We start from the raw sequence: 14,203 nt of genomic DNA, 5'->3' as shown, positions 1-14,203 counted from the left end.
ATGTCATAAGGTTAGGAGAATTTTTGACACGTCAGTAAAATTCCTAAAATGAATAAGCCTCTGGCCTACCTGAAAAAAAAATAATAATGGATACTTTCCCATTTAGGCACTTCAAGAAGCATTCACTGAGCATCCACTATGGCCAGTCACTGGGATACAAAGATGGGCAAAATGTAGGCCTGGTTCTTTGCATTTGACATGTTTACAATCCAACAACAATTACCCTTAGTTATTGAACATTACGGGCCAGGCATTGTGCTAAGTGCCTTAAACACATTATCCCATTTAATCTGTAATTCCAACTGCCCAGTGAGTTAGGTGTTACATATCTCCCATTTCCAAAACTAGGACACTAAAACTCAGAATAATTTCCAAGGCCACACAACTAGGCTGCAGAATTTGGTTTCAAGCTCCAGTCAGTCTGAACTTGAGGCCCATGCACTTAACCCAAATGTCCCTCTGCAAACAAAGACAGCTCTCTAAGTGTTATTATGGTGGATTGTACAAAGTGTTCTGTGGGAATACAGGCAGGGAGTGACAAACTCTGCCTGGAGAATGAGGGTTTGGTCAAGGCGGGGGCCACATTCCAGTAACGTTTGAGCTGAGTCTAAAAGGTAGATGGGACTTTGTAAGTGCAGGAGAGGAGGAGAGTTTTCTGGGCTGAGAGAATTGCATGGGAAACAGGTGTCTAGTTGCAGCCCCCTGAGGAGTTCTGCGTGGAGCATGAGTTCTGAAGGAGAGGGCAGGAGGTGAAGCGGGAGCGGTGGAAGGGCATCTCCTCAAGAGGTGAGTTTTGTCCCAGGGGGTGTGGAAGTCACTGAAAGTGTTTAAGCAGAGGGGTGCCACGATCAGTTCAGTGTTACAGACAGTTCTGCTGCCAGCTTTGCATAGACTGGAAGAGGAGAGGACCAAACACAGGACCACCAGTAAAGAGGGCAGTTGCAGTATTTTAAATGAGAGTGGAGGAAAGCTGGAATCAAGGCGGTGGCATTAGGGAAAAAGGCAAAGGTGTCGAGGGTAATTCTAATTTCTAGCTTGGCATATGGCTTCTCCACGGCAGGCAATTAACAGTGCTGGCTTTCTAGCCTAGTAAATCTTGGAGGCTCAAAACAGGAACCATAAATATCCTAGAGTTTGGGGAATGTAAGAGGCATTTTCTTGCTAATGAGGAAAGTGAGGCCCTGTGAAGTTAAATAACTTGCCTAATAACCCAGTGGCAGAGCTAGTGTGAGATTCCATGACATATTCGTTCAACATTTAAATATTTATGATATGCTCACTCTGTTCCAGCAACAGTGATAAAGGCTGGCGATATAACGGTAACAACAACAACAACAAAAACCTGACTTATTCCCTGTCCTCACAGAGCTTTGTACAGTCTGGCAGAGGAAGCAGAATTAATCAGACAATCATATAAACAAATACAAACTGTCAACAGTCTCAAGTGCTAGGGCAGTGCTTAGAGGATATGACCTAATCTAGGAATGCTTCTCAGAGAGTCATGACTGAACTAAGATCTGAAGGATGAATAGAACTTGAGAGAAGAGGAGGAGGGACAAGCATTCTAAGCAGAGGGAGCAGTGTGTGTAATCGAGCAGGACCCTATGGCGCCTTCTCAGAACAGACCCCACCCCCACAGGGCCCCCCGCCTGCCTCTTGTCTGTAGAAAAACTTTAGCCTCCTAGGCCTTCCCCCAGTAAACTTAATCAGAGAAGTGAGAAAATGCAGAAAGAAAGGAAAACAGTCAAGCAAGACAAAATACTAATAGTTTAGCCGTTAAACAAAGTCAAGGATCTTTAGTTCTTTCTCGAGGAACATAGATAATATTCTGAGCCATATCCTCTGGGCTGCTTTGCAGGTACAGAAATCCCTACCAGGGAGAAGTTAATTAACTTCATGCTCACCACAAGCACATGGACTCCAGACTGGTTGGAACCAGGAAGTTGATGATGTTGACTCCCGATTACCTCACCACCAACCAATCAGAAGAATGTCCACTAGCATGCATCCCCACAACCCCAATGCCCCCGTCTTTAAAAACCTTTCCCTGAAAGTCACTGGGGAGTTCAGGCCTTTTGAGCACTAGCTACCCAGACTCCTTGCTTGGCACCCTGCAATAAATGCTGCACTTTCCTTCACCACAACCCAGTGGCAGTAGATTGGCTTTACGGTGCATGGGCAAGCAGATCCAAGTTTGGTTTAGTAACACATGTCCAAAGTTTCATTGACTGCAAGAAATATGACCACCATGAAAGGGTGACTAGAGCAGGGCTAGAGGGAGAGTGTTGTTCTAGATGATTTTAGGAGGTAAGTAGGTCCTGTTGGACAACCTACAAGGAATCCTCTCTGATCAAAGAAACCTCTGGCAGGTGCCAGACTACGTTAGATGAGCTTTATGCCAGTCGCCATCATCTAAATCGATTTTGACAATTGTGTTTTATTACAGATGGATGTTGTATGTTAATGAAAGAATTTTCTCAAGCCTCAGAAATTTCCAAATACACACCACCCTGGGCAAATCTTGGATATATTTGGGGACTCTATAGTTTTTTTAACTTTCTGAATCCTGGCGGCTCTAACCAGCACAAAGATGAAAAACCAACATAGAAGTAAACAAACAATTATAATGCAGTAAACAATTGACTGTTTCAGGGATTACTTGTGCACAGTAATCTGCTTGTTCACTTTATTGCAGTCATTTTTTCCTCTTTCACTGAAAAAGATTTCCAACAGCTGAGCAAAACAATCGTGTAACGGCTGAGTTGTCTTTCCAACTGAGTCGTGGCTGGAACAGACTTATTCTTATGGTGAAGGTGGCTATGATTTTAAGAACACTGAAAAAGAAACAGCCTCATTTCAGAAAAATGCCTGTACTGAACTCAAATGACTCGAGATGGAGAAATGGTCAGTTAAGTAATAGCTATGAATTTAGGAGCTTACCTTATGAAGAATACTGTGTTTAAAATAAACGGCCAAGGAATGGCAACTCACCAGCCCTGTAGATCGATGACAACTCTTAATGCAGCTCATGCTTGTCAGCCAGCTACGCCGCATTCTCACATTCTGGGAAAGTCGCCATTCAGCTGCCAGGGCCCCTCCACCTTTTCCACTACCTCTCACCCCACGGCTTGAAAGGAATGGAGTTTGAATGGAGTTTTTTGGTTACTTTGCCTCACCATAGCTCAGAAGAAGCGATGAGAGTATGAAGGCCCCTTTCACTTAATTTCTCTAACCTATAAGTTGATCTGATTCATGAGTAAAATATCCTTCCAACCACAGATTAGCACATAAAAGAAATAACTCTGGCCTGGGGAAATAAAGCCTTAGCAAAGCAGGAATACCAATGACCACTGATAGTGGACCCCTAGCCTATACCACTATACCTCTGCGTGTATTTCATTTATTGAGGACACATGATGTGCTTACACTGTGAGAGACCCTTATTATACAAAGGTGAAAAGACCAACACACATGCAAGCAGTTCTGTAGTAGCTGAATAATGGCATCCAAAGATATTAGGCCCAAATCCCTGGAACCTGTAAATGTTACCTTCTGTGGTTTAATAGGGTCTTGCAGTTGTGTTAAATTGAGGATCTTGAGTGGCGTGATTAGCTTGGATTATCCAGGTGGGCCCTCAATGCAATCACAAGAGTCTTCACAAGGGACTTCCCTGGTGGGGCAGTGGTTAAGAATCAAGTATACTTCAATAAAATAAAAAAATTAATAATTTTTTAAAAAGGCAGCAAAGACCCAAGAAAAGGCCCATTACTGACATTGTTGGTCCTGATCTAGACTTGTAAACTCTTTCCTTTATCTCTTGCTACCTTTTTTTCCCCATTTAAAAAAATTACTGACTGTAACAAAGTTTAGAGGTTTTGCATACTTCCGTCTTACTGAGAACTGTTAAGAACTTTCTTATTTTGGGGGAAGCAGTGTCTCTAAGTGGCTGGAGGAGGGGTGCTGGGTACAGAATTTGACTTGTTACCAAAGGCCCATGACCTTGAGCAACTCCCTGGAGCCAGATTTTCAGGGTTTTGTGCTACGTGTAAAACCCCCACCGATTTATGTGAGGGCAGAAGAGTTCCACCAAAAAAAGAGATGAGAGATGATATTTAAAGCCTTAAAGCCTGAGTCTACCCCTCTTATAGGTTTAATCTTTACACAGAATTTGAATATATCAGTATAGTTTATTTCTTTTATAAGAGGGAAGAAAAATACAGGAGGAAAAAAGTCGATAGCTGTGAATTGAATTCTTGAAGAAGAATCCGTGCAAAAATGACTGTCATCATCTCAACTGCGAGCTATGGCAACACTTTGAAAAAAAACTTTGATTTAGTTTTCTTTCCTATTAAGCATTAAAAATTAGTAAGATTAAATGTTTATTAAATCATGAAAATTTAAGTTAAATACAATATATTTTCTTAAGCTGGAAAAACAGGATTTGTGACTTTACTTGATACAAAATGAATGTATGCAACAGTGTTTTTAAATACAGCAAATTTAAGACCCCAATAATTTTTTGAATGATTTTGGAAAGTATACACAGGTCAAAACATTGTGTTATCTGAATATATTTTAAAGGCTACTTTTTATGCAAATTTAAACATTCAGGCATTTATTTCACTGACACATTTCTGAGTTATAGCACTTTGAATGCAACAGATGAAATGTGCATGTTTGCTCCATCATTTGCTAGTTTTCCTCCACCACAAGCCTTCTCTCTGTTTTTTCTCATCTTCAGGATTTTGTAAATTGAAATCAGAAAAATTGAAAACTGAAAAAAGATGTGTGAAAAAGGGAAAATGATTAATAAGTGTGGTTCTCAGGGTCAAAGTGTCAAACAAACCAAAGAGCTATGCATCCTTTCCCTAGTCAATTATTTACTGATCTAACAGTGCAAAGCACTCCCTTGGGTGCTATGGAGGAGTCAAAGTTAAATTAGACCCAGATCTTGTTCTCTAGGGACTTAGAATCTAGAAGAGGAAACATGACATACGCTTAGAAAGCAACAAAAATCTACTAGAGTGTAAGCCTCATGAGAGCAAGGAATGTTGTCTGTTCTACCCACTGCTTTACCCAGGCAGTGCCAGATACAAGTTGGGCACCCAAGAAATATTTGTTGGATGAATGGATAATACCAGGTAGAGAGTGTTGAGCCATTTAAGAACCATAAAAAAAATTGAAAGTGGTAATAGGAGAGTTAGGTCAACTTGCAGTATCTTTAAAATTATACATGTATCTTACAGACAATTAAGCTGACAGGCCATGAAGAGATTCTGTGCATTGCTATTGTTTTTCAAGTCCATCAACTGCTCTGCCATCCTCTTCAAGTAAGATCATGAACACGTAAGTAAAAAGCACACTATTTAACATGCTGCTCCTCAGTGAAATGAGGAAGTTAGACTACGTGAGTGTTTGTGGAGACAAATATGCAAGATCCTTTAGATGGCAGAATGGTTAAATGTGTACACTTGCCCATCAGATCTCTGGTTTCATAGGTATTATTGCCTAGGAGAGAGGCTGAAAGGAAAAATATTTAATAAATAATAGTAGAGGTGTTATGCAAATATGACAAACCTTGTAAATACAACACATAAATGACATGTTTGGGAAATGGGAAGAAAGATGATTAAGTTCATTTTAGTTTTACTGTGTTGTTATTTAAATGAACTTCAAGTGGAAAAAAAATTGTCCTTACCTAACCTAAATAATATTAAACTTAGTTCACTTTCTTAAATCCTCTGAATCGTTTCTCAACAACTTTCTGAATAGTTGACTAAATACACATAGTGTTTGTCCTGGGTTTTGTTTTTTTGGTTTTTTTAAACAGGAACCTCTTTACTAGATAACTGACTCAAAAAGCAGTGGTAGTGCCTGCTCAACCTTCACCAGTCTACAGTAAAATGAGACAAACACGAACAATGTACTGCTTATATTTATAAAGCTAAAGTGACTTTTCCTAAAGGACTTAAAAAAAATCTGAGATTAGGATCTTTTTAAGTTTAGAATATCTTTTCTTTTTAAACGATGGAGGCTGTAGGTGATATATATATATTTTAACATCTTTATTGGGGTATAATTGCTTTACAATGGTGTGTTAGTTTCTGCTTTATAACAAAGTGAATAAGTTATACATATACATATGTCCCCATATCTCCTCCCTCTTGCGTCTCCCTCCCACCCTCCCTATCCCACCCCTCTAGGTGGTCAAAAAGCACCTGGCTGATCTCCCTGTGCTATGCGGCTGCTTCCCACTAGCTATCTATTTTACTTTTGGTAGTGTATATATGTCCATGCCACTCTCTCACTTTGTCCCAGCTTACCCTTCCCCCTCCCCACATCCTCAAGTCCATTTTCTAGTAGGTCTGCATCTTTTTTTTTTTTTTTTTGCGGTACACGGGCCTCTCACTGCTGTGGCCTCTCCCGTTGCGGAGCACAGGCTCTGGACGCGCAGGCTCAGCGGCCATGGCTCACGGGCCCAGCCACTCCGCGGCATGTGGGATCTTCCCGGACCAGGGCACGAACCCATGTCCTCTGCATCGGCAGGCGGACTCTCAACCACTGCACCACCAGGGAAGCCCGAGGTCTGCATCTTTATTCCCATCTTGCCCCTAGGTTCTTCATGACCTTTTTTTTTTTTTTTAGATTCCATATATATGTGTTAGCATACGGTATCTGTTTTCCTCTTTCTGACTTACTTCACTCTGTATGACAGACTCTAGGTCCATCCACCTCACTACAAATAACTCAGTTTCGTTCCTTTTTATGGCCGAGTAATATTCCATTGTATATATGTGCCACATCTTCTTTATCCATTCATCTGTTGATGGACACTTAGGTTGTTTCCGTCTCTGGGCTATTGTAAATAGAGCTGCAATGAACATTTTGGTACATGACTCGTTTTGAATTATGGTTTTCTCTGGGTATATGCCCAGTAGTGGGATTGCTGGGTTGTATGGTAGTTCTATTTTTAGTTTTTTAAGGAACCTCCATACTGTTCTCCATAGTGGCTGTATCAATTTACATTCCCACCAGCAGTGCAAGAGGGTTCCCTTTTCTCCACACCCTCTCCAGCATTTATTCTTTGTAGATTTTTTGATGATGGCCATTCTGACCAGTGTGAGATGACATCTCATTGTAGTTTTGATTTGCATTTCTCTAATGATTAAAGATGTTGAGCATTCTTTCATGTGTCTGTTGGCAATCTGTATGTCTTCTTTGGAGAAATGTCTATTTAAGTCTTCTGCCCATTTTTGGATTGGGTTGTTTGTTTTTTTGATATTGAGCTGCATGAGCTGCTTGTAAATTTGGGGAATTAATCCTTTGTCAGTTGCTTCATTTGCAAATATTTGTAAGTGATATTCTTTAGAATATTCTAGGCAAAATAAAAATTGTCAGTCTTCTCGGGATCCCATCAGCTTTTTAATAAATTATACTATTTTGTGAAATTTAGAGGTGTGAATGTTAAGAAGGGCTTTACAGTGTCATTTCAGAGACTACTTGGAATTATTCCTTAGTGCAGAATGGTGAGTCTTCAAATAACCCAATGCTAAGTATGCAGAATTACGGCACCTTGATTTTCTTTTTTTTCCTCTTGGTCATGAACCCTGGGGCTTGTCTGTACCATCTAATGTACAGACTACTGTGGATCAAGAAATGTAAGGCCACATTCAGTTGAAACTATCATTTCTTCAAAGGCATTTTAAAAATTCATTTCTGTGCTTATCACAATTTTATTATTTTTAGAAAAGTGATTAGGCATCTTTGATGATGGTGTTATTAACATTACCATTTTAAGCAAGAATTTACTGATATAGTTTTATTGAGTCATTTTTTTTTTTGACAATAAGTGATTTATTTATGTTATCTGGAGTGCTAAGGGAAACAAACTATGGAAAAAATTCGTAAGTCCACTGATTTTATTGCTCCATAAGCAATGTATATTAACTTTATATAGTTTATAAAACACATATAAACCCAGTGATTGCCAGGTAAAATTTTGTTGTAGATCCTTCCATACCTTTATTTATGAACATATAAATATTTTACAACAAATACAGATTATATTGTAAATGCTGTTTTATAACCTGCTTTTTCAAATTAAAAACGTGTTGTAAATCTCTTTCTATGACAAATATTTTTCTACATCATTTTAATGACTATTGTGTTATTCTATAATGTACAGTAATCTATTTAACTAGTTCCTGTTGGATACTGTCGATGTCCGTTGTTTTTTTTTCTATTGTAATCTTGAAATGAACATCTTTGTCAAATTAAATCTTTATATACATTCTTGAACAATTAATTAAGATAAATCCTAAAAGTGGAATTGCTGGGTAAAGCACATACAAATTTATAAAACTTCTGATACATTGTGTGAAACTGATGTAAAAATATGTGTATATATTTATTTGATGATTTATTGTAATGTTTACCATCGGTGAAGGGGATAGAAAAATAATTTAAATCATTGTATAGCATTCCCTGCATTTCATTACAGTTAAGATGAGACATCTTAGATAAAATCATACAACTTTGGCTAAAGGAATCCTACATATCATCTAGTCCCTAAGCTTTATTCTAGAGTTCAGGAAATTGAAGCTAAAGTTGTTACAGATCCTCTTCACAGTAATAGTTAACAAGGAGAGAGCCAATCCAATCCTGGCCCCAGGTGCTGTCTTCTGCTCCCAAGGTGCTCATGAAGTTCAAATTGTTCTTTAGGTATTCAAGTAACACTGAGAATTGGGATGCGAGGAAGTAAATAGATTCTAAGTATAAGTTTCACCAATTTTGTTATTGCTGCTATTAGCAAGATAGAGTATTTAAAAATAATTTTGTGATGAAACTTTTCAGCTTGGAAGAGCTTTCTAAAAGGTTGGTTTATTATCTGCAGTTTTATACTGATGGCCACAAAGTGCTGTGTAATTTCAATCGATGCTGCTTATATTTATTTATTGTTTAAATATTGAAATAGCTTTATTGCTTTTTCTGACTAAATAAGACATGTTCATTGCACAAAGCATCATACACAATAATAAAGATATAAAATACAAAGTGAAAATCATTGCACCAACCAAAAATAATTACTATAAGCTTTTTGGTATATATCCTTGTCATCATATATATATATAATATGTATATATGATATATCTGTCTATTTAGACAGATAGCATACAAAATTTCAGTGTTCTAGAATCTACTTTTTCTCATATGTCGTTGACATCTTTTAGTGTCAATAAATATTAACCTATATTATAATTTGTCATGGCTACATGGCCTTTTATTGCACCATAATTCATTCAACCAACCTCTAAGTTGATGGACGTTAGGGTTGTTTGGAGTTTTTAATTAGTCTAAACAATGCCGCAATAAACAATCTTTTAAATTGTTGTTTAAATATCTCAAATAAATTGCTTTTCTTTAGCAATTTACATGTCACATGTAGTATTATTTCTTGGAGATTCACAGTGCACATTCATGTATTAAGCAAATACTTATTGGGCACCTACCAACTGTGCTAGGTGCTGGGATTAATATATTAAAGACTCTGAAAATTCTCTCAGTAAGGAAACCCTTTAAATTTTTTTTTAATTTAAGATTTTCCAACTTTTTTTTAATAATGGAAATGTCTCTCACTCCCTTCCCCTTTGTAAAATAGAACATCTACTAGTATTTCACTGATTTTATCTGGAGCAGAATTTGGAAAATGCTAATCTAGTATCTGGTTAAAAACTACTAATTAAGTGTCTGTACCTACCTGTCATTTTTCTAGGAACTCTGAAAAAATCTTGGGATTTTTTTTTTTTTTAAAGAAATGCCTATGTTTTAGGTGTTTCAGAAGATTACATCTTTGATCTGAATTGCCCGATTAAGTTTCAGAATAAGTAGTATTTTGGTACAAGTATTTTGGTGGGACCCTGGAGTTTTGTTTCCTTAATAGTATTCATCTCATTAGAACAAAAGAGACAGTTGAATGTAAAAGGAGAATGTGGGATATAAAGTAGTCTTGGGCTCGTCAGCAGATTTGTTGGGGAGAGGAGCGAGTCAAAGAAAGAGATGGAATTATTCAAAGCAATTAAGGATGGAGGTTATGGAGATTATATGGCAATATGTGAAATAATTAAAATAAAAATTTGGTAGAAAAAGATTACAAAATCCTATACATAGTATGTGAAAACCAATAAGAAAAAAACCTGAGGAATCCAATGAAATAACAGTGTTTGGCTTCGGGGAGGTGGTGCTTTTTTCCCCCTCACCTCTTATTGTCATTTTCATTTTTATTTTTAAAATATATAATAAAATTGAAAAGAAAGGAAATACTAAAGGATCAGACAAAATTAGGAGAGGCTTATGGAGGAGGAGGAAGATAGTGGTTGAGTCGAACAAAGGCTACAGATAGATTAAAGTGAATAAGGGTAGAAGAGAGAACATTCCATTTGTCCTGGAAGAGATCATTAATGGCTCAAGTGCTGTGAAGTGGACAAAAGCCAGTCTGTAGTGGGGTCAGATGAGAGAACCAGAGAAGAATAATTTTTTTTAGGACCTAGGATCATAATAATTCACTTAGAGGTTCCCCCCAACCACTATTACTTTAGTTCTGGTTTTATCATGTTGGAATTTTTGCCTATATCAGTTTTTTTTTTTTTCCAGGAGCTGATAAATGAAAACCATAAAAAAAGAAATCCTATGAGTAACTTTCTTTGCCCTTATATTTGAACTGAATAATAAAGAAATGGTAAATGCTCTTTCTGAGCTGTGCTAGAAATGCTACCATTTAGAAATCTTAATAATATACCCTGTGCCTGCCATTTAAAAACAGAATTTGGTCTCCCAAGGTCATTTTAGATGTCTTTTTTTCTAAGTGATTTGTGTATATTTTATCCATAAAAGACAAATTATTATGAAAGGATATGAAATATAGGTTTAAGAAACTCGAAGAACAAAGTGCATCCTTTGCTCTTTGAATTTCTTAAAATTAAGTTCTTAAGACTCCTGCTGTTTACTTTCAGACAAGCAACCTTGAAACTACTCCATGAAACCCAGTTAAAGGAGGAACCAAAGACTTTTCACTTACAAAGAAAAAAAAAGTAGCACATGGGAGTGAGAACGTTCAAGTCTTCAGTACCCATACTTATTAACTAAATTGAATGCCTGTGGTGGGTCTCATGGGAGCACACAGTGGCAGCCTCTTTATATTACAACTCAGCCAGAAGCACTTATTCCCTTGTAATTAAGGCCACGGGTGCAACCAGTGATGCAAATGAAAGCAGTTATGTGGATTATTCAGTTCCCTCAACAATTCTCAAGAGGTTGTATGTTTGTAGCCTTATGCTAGTTTGAAGTCCTTGTATGGCTCCCTCGGCTCTTCTTGGTACTAGAGGTCCAACCTCAGATAAGAACAATAGCTAACACTTATACAGCACTCACCATATGCCAGATGCTGTTTTAGGTGCTTTGGGTGTATTATCCCCCTCTAACCTTTCTAAACTCTACGAGTGTTAAATGTGAAGTCCTAGGTCCCCAGAAGCAGATACTGAGATGAGGTTCAAATGGAAGGGATTTATCCCTGAGGTTGCCCCAGAAGAGACCAGTATGGAATGGGGGAAGCAGGACAGGAAATGGAGTTGAGCCAAGTAAGGATGAATATCAGGCCAAAGTCTTTTTTTTTTTTTTTTTTGCGGTACGCGGGCCTCTCACTGTTGTGGCCTCTCCCGTTGCGGAGCACAGGCTCTGGACGTGCAAGCTCAGCGGCCATGGCTCACGGGCCCAGCCACTCAGCGGCATGTGGGATCTTCCCGGACCGGGGCACGAACCCTGTCCCCTGCATCAGCAGGCGTACCCTCAACCACTGCGCCACCAGGGAAGCCCAGGCCAAAGTCTTTCGGGGGCAACTCTGGGGTAACTGCTAGGAAAGGGAGCTTGGCTTCCACCCTCCCCCAGAGTTATTGGTTAACAACCAACAGGAGTGGCAGGGAATGTGTGGTGGAGGGAGAATCCATGAAGGAAGGGCATCAGCTGCTTACCAAAGGCGATGGGTCGGAAATGTCTACATTGTCTGCTATAGGTAGGTACAGGCATACTTCGGAGATGTTGTGGGTTCAGCTCCAGACCACTGCAATAAAGCAAATATAGCAACAGTGTGAGGCACACAAATTGTTTGGCTTCCCAGTGCATATAAAAGTGATGCTTACACTCTACTGGAGTCTTTTATGTGTGCAGTAGCATTATATCTAAAAAGACAACGTATAATACATACCTTAATTTAAAAATAATGCTGTAGGGCTTCCCTGGTGGCGCCGTGGTTGACAGTCTGCCTGCCGATGCAGGGGACGAGGGTTCGTGCCCCGGCCCGGGAGGATGCCGCGGAGCGGCTGGGCCCGTGAGCCGCCGCTGAGCCTGCCCGTCCAGAGCCTGTGCTCCGCAACGGGAGAGGCCACAACAGTGAGAGGCCCACGTACCGCAAAAAAAAAAATAGTAATAATGCTGTTGGAAAATGGTGCCAATAGACTTGCTCAACGAAGGGTTGCCACAAACCTTCAGTTTGTAAAAAACACAGTATCTGCAAAGCACGACAAAACAAAGGACAATAAAACGAGGTATGTCTGTACTATTATCTCCATGGGACAGTTGAGGCCACTGCGTCTTGCCCAAGATCTCAAAGCTTGTAAGTGGAACAGCTGGGATTTGAAACGCTGCAGTTCGATTCCAAATGCCGCGTGCTTAAACCACTATGTTGCAATGGAAAGATCATACCTTTACAGTGTGCTATGGTATTATTACAATTTTCTACAATTTTCACAATGGACTATATAGCATAAACTATTTTGATTTTGTTGGGTTTCTAGAAGTGCTGAAAGTATATCTGAGGAGCAATCAATAATTTGTTGAGCTAAGCTTCAGATACCCAAGCCCCCAAGCCTAAGGTAAGCTCAGAGGACAAGCTAAAAAACTAGACAATTGGGGGCTTCCCTGGTGGCGCAGTGGTTGAGAGCCTGCCTGCTGATGCAGGGGACTACGGGTTCGTGCCCCGGTCGGGGAAGACCCCACATGCCGCGGAGCGGCTGGGCCCGTGAGCCATGGCCGCTGAGCCTGCGCATCCGGAGCCTGTGCTCCGCAACAGAAGAGGCCACAACAGTGAGAGGCCCGCGTACCGCAAAAAACAAAAAACGAAAAACAAAACCCTAGATAATTGGTGTATTTGTATTGCTCCCAAACCACTCTAACCATTGGAACCTGCCTGGTTCTCAGAAAATTATGTAAAAAGTGATTCCACAAGTCTTTCTTAACGAGATGTACTCACACAGATCCTGTTTTTACATAAGATAATGTCAGTTCAAAATGCTGATCTGATTTTCTATATATTCATCATCCTCTTAATCTCCCATTTTTTAAACAAAGTTTATTTTCCTCTCTGAATCACTAAAGTGATTTTTTTTTTGGTTTTGGTGTAACAATATCTGTTTTCCAAAACATTTTTAAATTCTTTTTTTAAAATTTTAAAGGAGTTCACTTTATTTTTACAAAAGGAACTCTATTTTTCTGTTTTAACATGGGGAATATGTATAATTCTTGTCTATCTCTTTCTGCTTGGTTAAAAGAGGGGAAAAGCTAGTGCGTAGTGGTGGGTGACCAATTAAGTATTCCTTCAAGAGGTTAGAATGGCTGTGCTCGAGCAGGTGATCAAGAGAGAAATAAGTGATAACCAAACCTCCATCAAGAAAATCAGCCAGAACCTTGCTGGTCCAGAGAAGATGATGCAGAGCCTATAGAAAGGGACTAGATGGATCAAGGGCACTTAAAGGAGAAGGCTTAGGAGATGCTGAAGTTGTACAGTTTCTTCCCGTGTGTTTTGGGTGAAAGGAGAAATGCTCCTTTTTTGCTGATACCTGTGCAGAGTAATGCTCTGTGGGTGCGTTGAATCCTAGTTGCTGCTCTGCCACCGTGGTTGTTGAGAAGGGGAGAAGGGGGCAGGGAAAGGCCTGAATGCTTGGCAAAGATCCTGAGACCCTAGCTAATAAATGTTAACACTTCTATGGGTGCTTATTAAGTACAAGGGACTGTTCGAAGAGTTTTACATATATTAACTCCTTAAATATTCCTAACAACACTATGAGGTAGGTACTATCAATATCCCCATTTTACAGAAGAGGAAACTGAGGTACAGAGAGATTAACTTGTTCAAGACCACACAGCTAGTTAGTTG

At 39.2% G+C, this 14,203-nt stretch overlaps 1 long non-coding RNA gene across 1 annotated transcript in view; it reads left to right on the top strand.

Annotated features, from left to right (window-relative positions):
• The first annotated feature begins 648 nt into the window (after positions 1-648).
• The window catches only part of LOC138842814 (uncharacterized), a 29,034-nt gene continuing 15,479 nt past the window's right edge, over positions 649-14,203 (top strand). The window contains exons 1-2 of the long non-coding RNA XR_011377716.1: positions 649-786; positions 5,247-5,346. This is a non-coding gene — a long non-coding RNA (uncharacterized lncRNA). The remainder of the gene's footprint in view (positions 787-5,246; positions 5,347-14,203) is intronic.

This window comes from Globicephala melas, chromosome 1 (genome assembly GCF_963455315.2).
Source record: "Globicephala melas chromosome 1, mGloMel1.2, whole genome shotgun sequence".
NCBI lineage: Eukaryota > Metazoa > Chordata > Mammalia > Artiodactyla > Delphinidae > Globicephala > Globicephala melas.
Note: the sequence above shows the minus strand (reverse complement) of the source record. Positions and strands in the feature narration are given on the sequence as shown.